Raw genomic sequence first — 16428 nt, 5'->3', positions numbered from 1 at the left:
GATAATTTAAGAACTGAGACAAAATGATGACAGTGTCATGGCTAAATTCTAACCTCTGCAAGTTGGATTGTCACAGGTTATTGAAAAGCCTGTTGGCAATAACACAGTCTGTCTTGAGTTGGAAATAGTTACTGAATACAGGTCTCTCTTTGACAACATAATGAGCCATAATTGTTACAAGACTTGGACTTTACATGAAAATTAGAGTAACCTTATGCAGTATCAATCCTGAAGTGAGTGTTCATGATTTTTAAATATTTCCTAGATTTTTGCATCCAAAAGAATTATAAATCATTTGTCTAGCCGGTGTATCAAAAGAGAACATGTTGAATTGTGGACCTTAAATGAACATAGGCAAAATATTAAAATAATAAAAATAATTTTTCCAATAAATTTCTTTATCATCTGCTTATATCACAAAGGGAGTGTGATTTCAAATGAAACTAATAGCTCCATTGGGATACAAGCTGTGACAAAGACACTTTTTGACACTATGTTGATGCCATGTATGTGTTGAAAATGGAGCAAACAGCTCCTGGAAAACTGTCATTGAGAGATGTAATAGAATAATTGATGATTAAAATTCATCCTGCCTTTCATGAAAAATCATCTATTATTTTAGGGATTTGCTACTATCTACACTAGAAGGTTGGTGTGATATGTAAAGACGAAATTTTTTTAAAAATATGGAATAAAAATAAATGCCTTTTAGAAATGAAAAAGAAAAGCCAACTCTGCTTCCAGCAGGGAAAGTGACTGCTATCTAGGCTTAAATCCCCACAAGATCTATTCTTCCTTGGTTCTCTAGGGATCAAGAAAAAGTGCAAAGTGCAGGAATAGTGCACAGGGACAGAGCAGGGCGGTATGATACTAGGGTAAAGTGAAATTCCCTATGTTCTCTTACTTCTGAAGGGCCATCATGCTGCCTTAGAAACCTCAACAACTTATATTTTCTAGTACTTTATTATATCTTATTGTTTTAATATAATTATAATGTTTAATATGTGTGATGATTTGGTGAAATATTTGATAGGAGTTCACTAGCATTATGTATTCATTCATTTAATATATACTTATGGCATTCCCAAACTGCAGATACTCTTCCAGGTACTAGAAAAATATCACAGTCTCCACCCTCATAAATCTTACCTTGTAGAAATTTATTGTGAGAAAGCGTATTGTCATTATTAACAAAAACACACTGTTCAATGACCATGAGCAAGTCAGTATGTCTCTTAGTCTCCGTTTTAGACTCTATGATATGTGAAGTATTTTTTCTGCTCTACTTCAGCACATATTATTTAAATAAGAATTCACTAAGTATTTATTATATGTTAATATAATTCTGACCCTGGTAGTCAGTAGCCAGAATTCACCACTTTGGCATAAATCAGACCACTTTTCAGGTTGTTGTTATGGTATTAGTACTCTTCTGTAATCACACTTGAAAATACCAAATTATAGGAAGCCGCTCTCCATTTTCAATATGCAGAAGTTCATCAGTGATCAGGAACTATTTATTTCCGTAAAATTATTTTCATATTCCATTTTTATAGCACATATCCTTTTCAAACACCATTAATATCTTCTCCAAAAGCCTTGAATTAGTGTCTTTAGAAATTTCAAATGATTTTCCAAGAAAGTTTTCTTTCATACTAAGCAAAATCTACCTAGAAATTGAGATTTGCCTGTTCTCTGTACTCAGCTAAATTTTCTGTAACATGTCCTCTTTAAAAAAATGCATATATTCTGTTTTGAATTTATTGATAAAAGTTATTTTTATGTAACTGATATACAGATTCAATGGAGAATATTGGGGAAAGTCCCCTTAAAACTAGCAGAAACTCTCAAAATCAAAATGATCTATAAGAATACTGTGAATTATAATTAATGTCAATTTTTTAGTGAATGAATTCTCAGATTAATTTTATACTTACAAAAACAGGGATTATTACATATGTTTAAAATGCATCCAGTTAAGTAAGTAGATTGGTAAATACTGAAAATTGTATACCCTTATATAACCATCATTCCAACCAATATCTAAAACATTTATATAATTTCAGGAAGCCCTCTTCTGTCACTTTTATGTTAACACCCACTCCTAGGTTCTACCCAAGACAACCACTGATTTCTGTCACTAGGAAGTATGTTTGACTTTTCTAGAGCTTTATACAAATGAAATCATACAATATATACTCTTCTAAGTCTGGTTATTTTAGCTTATCATAATGTATTTTGAGGCTTATTCATATTGATATGTTTATCAATAGTTTATTCTTTTTATTGTTAAGTAGTATGCTATTATATGAATAGAACACAGTTGTTCATCCATTCACCTGTTGAAAAGCATTTGCATTGAGCCAAGACTTGGTATATTTTATCTTCTAAATTTTAGCTATTCTTGCGTATGTATGTTGTTAACATGCATTTTGCTGGGAACCAGTGGGATATTTTTTATACATTTATTGGACATTAGTTCTTTTATGAAGCACTTTTTAGTCTTTTGCCAATTTTTATGGCATTGTTTGTCTTATTAAATTTAAGTAGTATACATATATTCTAGAAGGAAGTTATTTTTTCAGAATATATACTTTTTTCAATTTGTGGCTTCACATTTCATTTTCTTAATAGTGTCTATTGAAGAGAAAAAGTGTTTAATTTTGATGATATACAAAAATTTTCTTTTTTTTATTATTAGTCCTTTTTGTTTTCTAGCTAAGAAATGTTCTGCTTCCTGGTTGTGCAGATTTTCTCCTATGCTTTCCTATAAAAACTTTTGTACTTTCTGCTGTATAGTTATAATTTATTTCAAAACAGTTTACTTTTGCATGTGGTATGTGGGAGGGGCTAAGGTTCATCATTTTCTTGCATATTAATATCTAGTTGTTCCAGTATAAATTGTGAAGAAGACTTTCCTCATTGATTTTGATCTGTCCCTTCAACAAAAATTAATTGACAACATGTCATATCCCTTGAATTCTCTACTCTGTTCCATTGATCTGTCTGTTGGTATTTTTTTTAAATAGTTGGTTATTTGAGGTCTTTGGAATGTCTATATGTGTTTCGGAATCAGCATCTCAATTTAGAAAATTTTAAAAAGCAACAGGGGAATTTGGTTGAAATTGATTTTATTTCACGTCAATTTCCAGAAAATTTATATATTTTTTCTAATCCATGAACACAATGTATTCCTCTATTTATTTAGATTTTCTTTACTTCTCTCACAGATATTTTCTGTTTTTCAGTATAGATGTTTGCACATAAATTATTATATTAATTCCTACTTAACATTCTTAAAGCTATTATAAAATTTAAAAATTCATCTTCAAAGTTTTCTTTTCAAGATATAGAAATGCAATTACATTTTGTATATTAAGCTTGTATCCTCTGACTTTGCCAAATACCCTTATTAGTTTTAGTAGATTTTTTAACAGATTCCTTAAGATTTTCGACATAGACAATCATGTTACCTGCAAATAGGGACAAATTAGAATGCTAGTTTTTCAAACATTAATTTTTTGTTTTTAACATTATTTTTCATTGATACACAATATTTATACATCTTTATAGAGTATAGTGTGATATTTAGAAACATATATATAAAATATGCAATAATCAAATCAGGCTGATTAGCATATACATCACCTCAAACATCTATCATTTCTTTGTGTTGGGAACATTCAAAATCTGCTCTTCTATTTGAAAATATACAGTAAATCATTAAACATTAGAACTTATTTCTCCTATCTTATTGTACTTAATTATATGTTAACCAAATTGTATCTTTCTCTCCTCTATAGCTTTCCCTGCCTCTAGTAACCACTAGTCTACTCTCTACTTCCATGAGGTCAACTTTTTTAGCTTCTACATATGGATGAGAACATGTGATATTTACCTTTCTGTGCCTGGTTTATTTCACTTAGCATACTGCCCACCAAGCTCATGCATGTTGCCAAGAAAGATATAATTTTATTCTTATATGGATGAATAGTGTTCCATTGTGTACATTACCATGTTTTCTTTATCCATTCATCTGTTGATAGACACTAGGGTTGATTCCACATCTTGACTATTGTGAATAGTGCTGCAAGAAACATGGGAGTGCAGATACTGCTTTGACATACTGATCTCCTTTCCTTTGGATATATACCCAGTAAGGAGATTGCAGGAATATATGGCAGGTCTATATTTACTTCCTTATTTTCCTTTTTTGCAATAGTTTAAACCTTCGGTTTAATGTAATGGAAATGTGAACAAACATCCTTGCCTTTTTCTCCACTACCGAGGCAAGATTTGTCATTTCAATGTTAATGATGTAGTTTTCATAGATACCTCTTATCAGTTTGAAAAAAATCCCTTCTGTTTTTGATTTGCTGGGTAATAAATGTGTTCAAATTTGTCAAGTAATTTTTATACATCTTTTGAAATGACCACATGATTGTTCTTTAATAAATGTGATGGAATATATTGATTAATCTTAAATGCTAAACAAACTTTTGTAGAATAAGTGTTGCTTATGATCCATCACACTTTTCTATCAATTGCTGGATTCCATTTGCTAACATTCTCTTAAGGACTTTGTTTGTAGGATTATTAGAAATATTGGTATCTAATTTTTTTTCCTGTTTTGGCTTCGCCAGATTTTCGTATCAAGGATATGGCAGAATCATAAAATTACTTTTGCTTTTGGTTTTCTTAATAGAAATCTCTGATGAAGTTCGCTTAATCTAGAGTTGTTTTATAGAAAGATTTTGCATTATTAATTGTATTGCTTTAATAAATGTTAAAAGTTTAGCTAAATTTCCTGGTTTTTCTCCAGTCAGCTTTGAAAAATTACACTTTTTAAGGATTGTGACCTTTTCACCTTTGTTCTCAAAGATTGTTCAAAGCATTTTCTCATTACTCTTTTTGTGCCTGTCAGATCTCTAATGATATTTTCTCATTTGTTTTTGATATAAGTCATTTGTATTTTTTCTTGTTTTTTTCTTAATTGGTCTTTCTAGGGTCTTTATCAGCTTTTGCTTTGTTGATTTTATTTATTACCCATTTTCTATTTCATTGCTTTCTGCCTTATTATTATTTCTTTCCTTCTACTTACACTGGGTTTAATTTTAATTTTCCTTTTTGTGACTGTTTCGTATCTTTCCTTCTTTTTTAAAAATAATTTTTGGCCGGGCACAGTGATTCACGCCTGTAATCCCAGCACTTTGGGAGGCCGAGGTGGGCGGATCACAAGGTCAAGAGATCAAGACCATCCTGACCAACATGGTAAAACCCTATCTCTACTAAAAGTACAAAAATTAGCTGGACGTGGTCGTACGCAACAGTAATCACAGCTACTCGGGAGGCTGAGGCAGGAGAACTGCTTGAACCCTGCAGGCGGAGGTTGCAGTGAGCCAAGATTGCGCCACTGCACTCCAGCCTGGCGCCTGGCAACGAAGCGAGACCCTGTCTCAAATAATAATAATAATTATTATTATTATTTTCAATTTTTTCTCCAGAGCTAATTATATGCATTCCTAACTTCCTAAAATTTATACAGAGTAAATCTTGTCTTCCTTCACTCTTCACTTCTGACCCGTCTACCTGCCTGCTTCATGCTTCTTAGTTCTCACTGCCGACCTGACATTGCCCATTCTCCAAATGTCACAAATTTAGTATCAATCTAATAATGACAACACTTTTTTTCTCAACATTTGTTCATCAAAAAATGTTTTTATTTCATCCTCATTTTTGAAAGATATTTTCTCTACTTAGAAGATTTTAGATTACATTTTTAGCATTTAGACTAAGCATTTAGCATTTAGCCAGTTCTTAGTCTAACTGCTAAAACCAGTTAAAGACTAAGAACTGGCTAAATATGGTTTTCTTTGTGCTGTATGTTTTTGGGTTTTGCTGAGATCTTGAGTCAATCGGTAAATATTTTCATTAAATTTGGGAAAAAATTGGGCCATGATTTATTCAAAATGTTTGGTTCAATTTGTTTTTCTTCTTTTCTCTATTGAGACATTTAAAAACATATATTTTGACTGTTTGTGTGCTTTAACTGTCTGTTCGTTTTTCTTCAATTTCTTTTTTCCGTTTTTCAGATTGGAGTATTTCTATTGGTCTTTTGTAAAGTTTAGTAACACTTCCATCTGCTTTCTTTAATCTCCTATTAAGCACTTTCAGTGATTTGTTTTTTCATTTCTGTTCCTACAATTTTCAAGTCTGAAATTTCCTTCGGAGGAAAGATATTTCACAACATTTTTGCTGATATTCCCTCTTTCCTCGCTAAGACCACATTTTCCTTTAATTTTTTTGAACATTTTATCCCTTATTTGTTTAAACATATTTATAATAGCCTCTTTAAAGACTTCTGTTGCTAAATCCAACGCCTGGGCTTTCCCAGTGTTGACTGCTACTGAATATTGCTATGAAGATTTTTTTTTTCTTGACTGTAGGTCACATTTTCCTGGTTTTTTTTTTCCATGTGTTACTTACTGCTCATTATACTTTGCTAATGACATGTTTAGTAATTCTGGTTCTATTTTGTTCATCTTAAGGATTTTTTTTTGTTGCAATTGTCAGCATTTCTACAACTGGTTGATCATTATGAGCTTGTTGCAGCCTAATTATGATTTTTAAGGACAGCTTTATAGACATCTATGTTTTCTCAAGTCCCTCTCACTTGAGGCCCTAGATGTTCAAAATCTGTCTCCCCAAAGATCTTTCCAGGGTTTGATTTTAGAGAAGAGGTAGAATAGGCCTTACTTGAAGACACTGTCTTTACTGTTTAATTCATAGCCTTTCCGGTTCCTAACTATAAATGCCTAGATTTTCTACAGCGTGTCAATCTAACAATGTCTGTACACTCTGCATGTGCCTGACGTGCAAAGTTTCCCAGCATTATTTAACCTGTGCTACCTCTGTGCTATTCTGTTCCCAAGCCCATAGGAGCCACTTTCTGTTGCGTCTTATGTAGCTTTGCTCTGCTTTTCGCCAGGGACTCACAGAAAAATCTTGTAATTTTCTGATGCTTCTCTCTGCACAGATCTCTGCCATCTAGAGCCTTGCCCAACCTCTTAAGATACTTCAAACTGTTGAGCTGTGTTTTGATCCTAGTTTGTTGTGACATGGCCAGGAAATTGTTCCCTGGAGGAATCTTCAGGATCATAGTTTTGTTCTTTTTTGTCCAATGTATTGAAGCAGATGCCTCATGTAGTTAATCAATTTTATACTTTTCAGTAGGAGAGCTACTTCCATACTAGTTACTGTCATAGCTCAAAATAAAAGTCTGTATTTACTATTTGAACATGTTCTACTTGTCAACAGATAATGACTATTTTATCCATGACAACATGATTTTTTAAAGTTTGCATACTATTCTATTACAAAGGTGAACTCATTTATGTAATATTTCCTCTATGTTTGGGTATTTAGGCTAAATCTAGAAATTTAGAGTGTTTTCTAAGTGCCATCCATTGAAGCAAGTGTTTTACAGACACATAAGCATGTAATCATCAACAAACGTGTGAAGTAGAAGTGTAACAACATTCTTAACATTCCAGATGAGAAAACAAAAGCATGGAGAATCAAAATAATTTACTCAAAATCATAAAACTAGTAAAGTGAAGATAAGATTTGAGCTCAATTATAATATGCAATTTAACTCTTATATGCTTAACTACTAAGCTCAAGAATCCTTTTGGTAGATGGAAATAATCTCTCACATTTAGTTAATAATTTATTAATAAGATCTTTAAAATTTTTTATAGCTTAACCGGGCATAAGTGTTTCAATTTTTATGACCTGGATGTTTATCTTATTTGCTAAATGTTCCCTGGGATGTTCATATTTTATTTTTTCTATGAGTTCTTCATGTGTAAAATATTCACCTTCCAACCATTTCTTCTTTGCTTGTATGCCATCTTTGCTTTTGGTGAAAAAAATGATCATATTGTGAAATTACATAAACACTCACCAACTGATTTTGGGGTATTTTTGTTTGATTGATTGATTGATTTAACTTTTAATCTTTCTTCCCCCACCCCAAATTTTTAGTTTCTCATACCGGGAATGTATGGCTAAACATAATATCATTGATTTAATGTGATAACAATTACAGTTGTAAACCATCTAAATATTGTAGGTATGTTTCTAAGCTTTCTTTTTTGTGTGATTGATCTGACTACGTTAATTCTTTAGTGTACAGTAGTATATTTTAAAATTATTTCATTTGTATTAATACAACTTAATATCTGAAAGTGAATATCCCTTTTCAGTAGTTTTTGTCAAAATCTTTGATTATTTTTGTCTTTTCCACATTTCATTTAAATCTGAGGATAAGTTTGTCAAGGTGTCTGTATGTATGTTTGGGCATTTCTTTATGTTGTATTTCACATTTACATTTCTTGCAAAATAATTAGCCTTTTAACTTCTCAGATGAGAAAACATGCATTTCTTCATATACATTATTAAATATGTTTTAAATTTTATTTATNGCCATTTTTTGTTTAGGTTATTCCCCAGTTTATATTTTTGATAGCTATAATGAATGTGATTTTCTTCATTTTCACTTTTGACAGATAACTAATAAGTTGAAAAGTTATTTCATTTAGGGTTTTAGTGATATACTAGTCATCTTACTAAGGACTCAATTTTTCTTTTAAATTTTAAGTTAATTGCCTTGGATGTAATAAAATATATAATATTCTTAAAACAGATTGTATTTATAAATGTATTTTTAGCAGATGCTTTTTTTCTTACAAATATGTAGCATCTAAAACTTAGAAATGTGTTTATTTACAGTTGTGGTAGAAGGCATGATTGTCTGATACAGTCATGTGTCACATGACATCATTTCAGTCAAGAACAGATCCCATATACTGTAGTGATCCCTTAAGATTATATTGAACCCAAAAATTCCTAGTGTCTATTTATGTCTTGATGACTCTAACTCTGTGTAGGCCTAGGTTAATTTGTGTGTTTATGTCTTCATTTGTTTTACATTTAAAAAGTAAAACAAAAAATATTTTTAAAGCAGTTTAAACTTTTAGAATGAGGATATAAAGAAAAATATTATATTTGTACAGCTGGCCAAAGTTTGTTTTTTAAGGTAAGTATTATTACAAAAAAAGTTAAAAAACTAAAAAGTTTATAATATAAAAAGTTATAGTAAGCTGATTAATTTATTATAGAAGAAAGAAAACTTTTTATAAATTTAGTGTAGCCTACGTATGTAACGTTTACAGTCTACAGTACTACACAGTAATGTCCTAGGCCTTCACAGTCACTCACCACTTACTTACTCACCCAGAGAAATTCACAGTCCTGTAAGCTACACAGACATACCATTTTTAAAGATTTTTTTTTTTTTTGAGGTGGCATCTCGCTCTGTAGCCCAGGCTGGAGTGCAGTTGTGCAATCTCGTCTCACTGCAACCTTCTTCACCTCCCAGGTTCAAGCAATTTTCCTTCATCAGCCTCCCAAGTAGCTGGGACTATAGGACCATGCCACCATACCCCACTAATTTTTTGTATTTTTTTTTAGTAAAGATGGGGTTTAGCCATGTTGGCTAGTCTGGTCTCGAACTCCTGACCTCAGGTGATCCACCTGCCTTAGCCTCCAAAGTGCTGGAATTACAGGCATGAGCCACTAGGCCTGGCCTTGAAAAATGTTTTGAACTATATTTTTATTGTACCTTTTCTATGTTTAAAATACCACTGTATTACAACTGCCTATAGTATTCAGTACAGTAACATGCGGTACAGGTTTGTAACCTAGGATCAATAGGCTGTACCATGTAGCTTAGGCATGTAGTAGGTTCCATCGTCTAGGCCTATGTAATACACTCTGTGTTATTCACACAATAGCAAAATCCCATGATGGCATATTTCTCAGAATGTATCCTTGTCATTAAGCAATGCATGACTGTATTTGATTTTAGTAAGCATATTGGTAAAGTCATATTTATAAAGATAATATTGGCTATAGTTTTAAACATAGTGTTTACCATGTTAAAAATATTTGTGTCTATATCTAGTTTCTATCATATTGATGCATGAAATTTACTCAAATGCATTTTTGCATCTATTTGGATGGTCTTATAAATTGATATCTTTGATTTTATGGTATGATTAATTTTATTAAAACATATGTTGTGCACTCCCAATGTAAATATTAAAGCTTAAAATATCCAAAAGTTTTAAACAAAAATAAAATGATTTTATTTTTATTAAACTAATGAGTGTAATATAATGAAATATTACAAAATTACCTGTTGAAAAAATTCCCTTAATATTTTAAGTATACTCTATCACTCTATGTTGTAAGCATATTCTGTTACTCTTTGTCATTTACATTTTCTTTTTTAATGTGTTTTTATTATATTAGTTGTTTTGTTTTTCATGTTTTATCTTTTATCAAAAATTTTATCAAAATGCATTTATCTATTTTGTAGTGTTATCCTTAATCTGCTTTTTAATTTAAATATTTTTTCTCCTGCTTCATTTAGGTTTATTTTGCTCCCTCTCAAAGTTCTTTAGATGGATGTTTAATTATTATTGTATTCCATGTATTATTACTTGATAAAAAATCACATTTGTGTCTTACAATAACTTTTTATCTAGCTCATAGATTTTATGTGGCCTTAATAGTTTTCATATAAATTTTTTATTTGATGAAAAATAGTTGAAAGTAGAGCTAACTATGGGAAGTTTTCTCTAAAATTTATGTAATTACCATTTTTGTTCATCTTCTATCAATTCTTAATTTTATGTCACTAATGCCCACATAAGTATCTTGTAAATCTTGCTATTTGATTTTTGTGGTTTCTTACATGCTGAATTTCTATAAATGTACAATGAGTGTTAGCAGCTAAGTTATACTTTCTACTCAAAGGGCACTTAACTCAAGTTATACACCTGAAATATCAGCATGATAATTAAGTTAATTAAATCTATTATAATTTTATTTATTGTTTTACTTTTTGATCTGTCAATAACTGAGAGCTCTAATAAAGTATTAAATTATTACTGTGTTTCTACTATTTTCTTCATGAATTTTTTTCTTTTGTTTTCTATACTTTGCTGCTAGATTATTTAGGAAGGCTGTGTGGGTAGGATAGCTTTTTGTACTCGAATAGTGCAAAATGTTATCTTCACATGGAAACGATATTTTTCTAAGAGTAAGCTTTTCAGATTATGAATTTTCAGTTTGCAGAAGACTGAAATTTGCAATCCTCTGATCTGTGCTATTTTAAGTTGTAATTGATTTATACATTCGAATAATAGATGATTCTTGCACTTTAATGTGTTTTTCACACTATGGAGACATTTGAATTTCCTGACCCTAAAGGAAAGCCCTGCGTTTGTTGCTCTACTCAGAGATGATCACAATAGCATGGAATTCCCAATGCAGCAAATCCCTCTAAGTCAAAGTTGATCTCACTGTTTATGCAACATATTGAGGAGTACAAAGAAGAAATTTACCATTTTCTTTTTTTTGTTACTTAACTTTTAGGTTCAAGGGTAGGTACCTGTGCATGTTGTTATATAGGTAAATTGTGTGAGCAGGGATTTGGTGTACAGATTGTTTCATCACGTAGGTATTAAGCCTAGGATCTGATATGTAGGTTTTTGATCCCGTCCCTCCTGCCAGCCTCCACCCTCAACTAGGCCTCTGTGTCCATTGTTTCCCTCCTTGTATCCATGTGTACTCAGTGCTTATCTCCCACTTATAAGTGAGAACATGCCATATTTGGTTTCCTGTTTTTGTATTAGTTTGCTTAGGATTATGGCCTCCAGCTCCAACCATGTTGCTGCAAAGAACAAGAGCTCTTTTTGTTGAATTGCTGTGTAGTATTCCACAGTGTATATGTATCAGATTTTCTTTATCCAGTCTACCATCAATGGGCATCTTGATTGATTCCAGAACTTTGCAGTTACGAGCAGTGCTGTGAGTAACATAAGCATGGATGTGTTTTTATGGTGGAAAAATTTTTATTCCTGGTCAGGCGCAGTGGCTCACACCTATAATCCCAGCACTTTGGGAGGCGGAGGCAGGCAGATCGCCTGAGGTTGGGAGTTCGAGACTAGCCTGACCAACATGGAGAAACCACGTCTCTACTAAAAATACAAAACTAGCCAAGTGAGGTGGCTGACGCATGCCTGTAATCCCAGCTACTCAGGAGGCTGCGGTAGGAGAATCACTTGAACCCGGGGGGATAGAGTTTGTGGTGAGCCGAGATCGCGCCATTACACTCCAGCCTGGGCAACAAGAGCAAAAATCAGTCTCAAAAAAGAAAGCAAAAATTATATTCCATTGGTTATATAACCAGTAATGGGATAGCTGGGGTGAACAGTAGTTCTAAGTTTTTTGAGAAGTTTCCAAATTGCTTTCCACAATGGCTGAACTAGTAGTTTACATTTTCATCAGCAATGCATAAGCATTCCCTTTTCTCTGCAACCTCACCAGCATCTGTCATTTTTTGACTTTTTAATGATAGCCATTCTGACAGGTGTGAGATGGGATCCCATTATGGTTTTGATTTGCATTTCTCTAATGATTGGTGATGTTGAGCATTTTTTCATATGCTGTTGGTCATGTGAATGTCTTCTTTTGAAAAGTATCTTTTCATGTCCTTTGCACAATTTTGTATGAGGTTCTTTGGTTTTTGCTTGTTATTTTGTTTAAGTTCTTTATAGATATTAGACCTTTGTCAGCTGCAGAGTTTGCAAATAGTTTTTCCTATTCTGTAGGTTGCCTGTGACTCTGCTGAGAATTTCTTCGACTGTGCAGAAACTCTTTAGCTCACATAGGCCCCACTTGTCAATGTTTTGCTGTTGTTGCAATTGCTTTTGGTATCTTCATCATGAAATCTTTGCCAGGGTCTACGTCCACTATAATATTTCCTAAGTTATCCTCCAGGGTTTTTATATTTTTGGTTTTAGATTTTAGTCTAATCAACCCATACCGAGTTGAATTTTTGAATATGGTATAAGGAAAAGGTCCAGCCTTTAATCTTCTGCATTTGGCTAGCCATTTATCCCAGGGCCACTCACTGAACAGCGAGTTCTTTCCCCATTGCTTATTTTTGTCTGCTTTGTTGAAGAGCAAATGGTCAGAGATGTGTGGCTTTATGTCTGGGCTCTCTTTTCTGTTCCACTGGTCTGTGTGTCTGTTTCTACACCAGTACCATGTTGTCTGGCTTACTGTAGTCTTGTAGTATATTTCAAAGTTGGGTAATGTGATGCTTCCAGCTTTTCTCTTTTTGCCTAGGATTTCCTTGGCTATCTGAACATTTTTTGTTGTTGTTGTTCCTTACGTATTTTAAGATTTTTTTTCTAATTCTGTGAAGAATGTCATTGATCGTTTGATAGGAATAGCATTGAGTCTGTAAGTTGCTTTGGACAGTGTGACCATTTTAGTAATATTGATTCGTCATATCCATGGGCATGAAATGTTTTTTCCATTTGTTTGTGTCACCTCTGGTTTCTTTGAGCAATGTTTTGTGATTCTCATTGTACAGATCTTTCATTTCCCTATTTAACTGCATTCCTAGGGATTTTACTATTTTTATGGCTATTGTGAATGGGGTTGCATTCTTGATTTGGCTCTCTGCTTAGATGTTGGTGTTTAGAAATGCTGCTGATTTTTGTATAGTTATTTTGTATCCTAACACTTTGCAGAAGTTGCTTATCAGATCTAGGAGCTTTTGGGCAGAAACTACGGGGTTTCCTAGGTATAGTCATATCATATGAAAACAGAGCTATTTTGACTTATTCTCTTCCTATGTGGATAACTTTTATTTCTTTCTCTTGCCTAATTGTTGTGTCTAGGACTTTGAGTACTTTGCTGAATACGAGTGGTAAGAGCGAGCAGCTGTCTTATTGCAGTTCTCAAGGGGAATGTTTTCAGTTTTTACCCATTCAGTACGATGCTGGCTGTGAGTTTGTCATAGACAGCTCTTGTTATTTTGAGATGCTTCTTCAATGCCTAGTATGTTGAGGGTTTTTAACATAAAGGGATGTTGAATTTTAGTGAAAGATTTTTCTGCATCTATTTAGATGCTCATGTGCATTTTGGTTTTAGTTCTGTTTATGTGTTGAATCACATTTATTAACTTGCATGTATAAACCAGTCTTGTATCCCAGGGATAAAGCCTACTTGATTGTGGTAGGTTAGCTTTTTCATGTGCTGCTGGATTTGGTTTACTAGTATTTTGTTGAGGGTTTTCCTTTTCTACGTTCATTAAGGATATTGACTTAGACATGCACCACTGTGTTGATTAATTTTGTGTTAACTTGACTAGATTCAGTGATACCTAGTTAATTAGAAAGCAGTACTTCTGGTTATGTCTGTAAGAGGGTCCAGAAGAGACTGACATTTGAATAAATGACTGAATAAAAAAGATCTGCTCTCACCCAGTGTGGGCGGCCATAATGAAATTGGCAGAGGACTTAAATAAAACAAAAGAACAGAGGAAAGATAAAGTCACACTTCTTCTCTGTCTTCTGGAATTGACACTCTTCCTCCCTGCTCTTGGACATTAGAACTCTAGGCTCTCTGGCCTTTAGACTCTGGGACTTGCACCAGCAGCCTGAGGTTCTCAGGCTTTCAATCTCAGCCTGAAAGTTACGCCATCAGATTTCCTGACCCTGAGCCCTTTCAATTTGGACTGAATCACACTTCTGGCTTCCCTGGTTCTTCAGTCTGCGGACAACCTGTCACGGAACTTCTCAGACTTTGTAATAGCATGAGCCAATTCCCCTAATAAATGCCTCCTCATAGATCTATTTCTCTATGTATATCCTATTGGTTCTACCTCCCTAGATAATTCTGACTAATAAAACCAGCATAGATGAACAATATACTACATAATTAATTTTGTTGGGTGTCCACAAGTGGGGACTTGTTCCTTTTGAATAAGGAGTATATTATGTTTGGAAGTCATATTTACTATTCCCAGTAAGAGCAGTATTGTTAGAATTTAGTAAAACACTCTAAAAATAATTTATGCCCTCTTGGTACCAAAAGACTGTCTTAAGGACCAAATTTTTTTTTAATGTATGTTAAAACTATGATAGATAATGACAGGCCCTTAATGAGCCCAGTGAAAAATCAAACATGAAAAAAACTAACAATGATATAAGAGGAACGTACATTAGTCTTACATAAATTTTAGGGAGCCTAAAAAAAAGAGGAATATACAGATATTAGGAACCCCTTGAGTGATGACATTGTTCATTTTTCAATCTAAAGGTACAAAGGACAAAAATCCCTTTGATCTTTTCTTTCTGACTTGAAGCATTTTTTTTCTCCATTCAGGTTGTTTTCCCGATTTAACTTTAGGCTTAGCTTCATGAGGAACAAAGGAAGAATCAGAAAACTGCATCTGCTCCCTGGTCTCCATGCCTGGTGTATTTTACCTGCATCACTTTGACATGACTTGATCACAAACCAAAGGGAAAATATCTTAACAAGAAACCTAGTGAGTTTTGACAATTTTCAAGGTAGGGCCAGCCCATTATTGTGAGTCCTCCTCTAGAGCATTAAAAAATGTGATTTAGAATCACATTTTTATTTTATATTGGCAATGTTTATAGATTTGTGATATATACAAAACTATGTGACACAGTTGCTTTTATTAGTCTTATTTCTGCTACTGGAAGAAAAGAAGTTATTTCTATCAGTTTTGTATCATAGCATTGTAATTTCAAATATAATAGGCTGGTGCTGGCCATTTGCAAACCATGTTTTATGGAGCCTATTGAAGGTTTACTGTTTGAGGTTCATGATGAGTTTTACAAATTTTGAATGAAGATATTTCTAAAAGGAGGATTTTAAATACTTTTGGTGTATTATTTAATCTACTTTTTATCTTCCCTACAAATCACATTTTCATTTATTTTTACAAGTAGCTGAACACGAAAGATTAAGCATATTCAACCTGAGTAGATGAAATAATGCCTGCCCTCTCTCCACAAAAGATATCCACATTGTAATCCATGGAACCTGACAATATGTTACCTTACATGTCAGAAAGATTTTGCTAATGTAATTAAATTGAAGACTTAAAAAGGGAGGATTATCCTCGATTATCTGGTGGGCTCAGTATAATGAATTTAAGTCTTTAAAAGGAAAGAACCTTTCCCAGCTGTGGTCAAAGGAAAATGTGGCAATGAAAGAGTGGATGGAGAGACACAATAATGTCGCTGGCTTTGCAGATAGAGGATGCAGAACATGAGCCAAAGAATGTGGGGAGCTCATATAAATTTGCAGTAGAAATAAAATGAATTCTCCTCCAGAATTTCCAGAAAGGAAGGCAGTCCTGTGCAAAACTTGAATTTAGCTTAGTGAAACCTATGTTGGACTTATGACCTGGAAAACTTATAAAATAGTAAACTTATAGTGCTTAAGCCACTAAGTTTGGGGTAATTTGTT

The sequence above is a fragment of the Cebus imitator genome, unplaced genomic scaffold (assembly GCF_001604975.1).
Source record: "Cebus imitator isolate Cc_AM_T3 unplaced genomic scaffold, Cebus_imitator-1.0 Scaffold80, whole genome shotgun sequence".
Taxonomy (NCBI): domain Eukaryota; kingdom Metazoa; phylum Chordata; class Mammalia; order Primates; family Cebidae; genus Cebus; species Cebus imitator.
The sequence above is the reverse complement of the archived record's forward strand: the minus strand, read 5'-3'. Positions refer to the sequence as shown.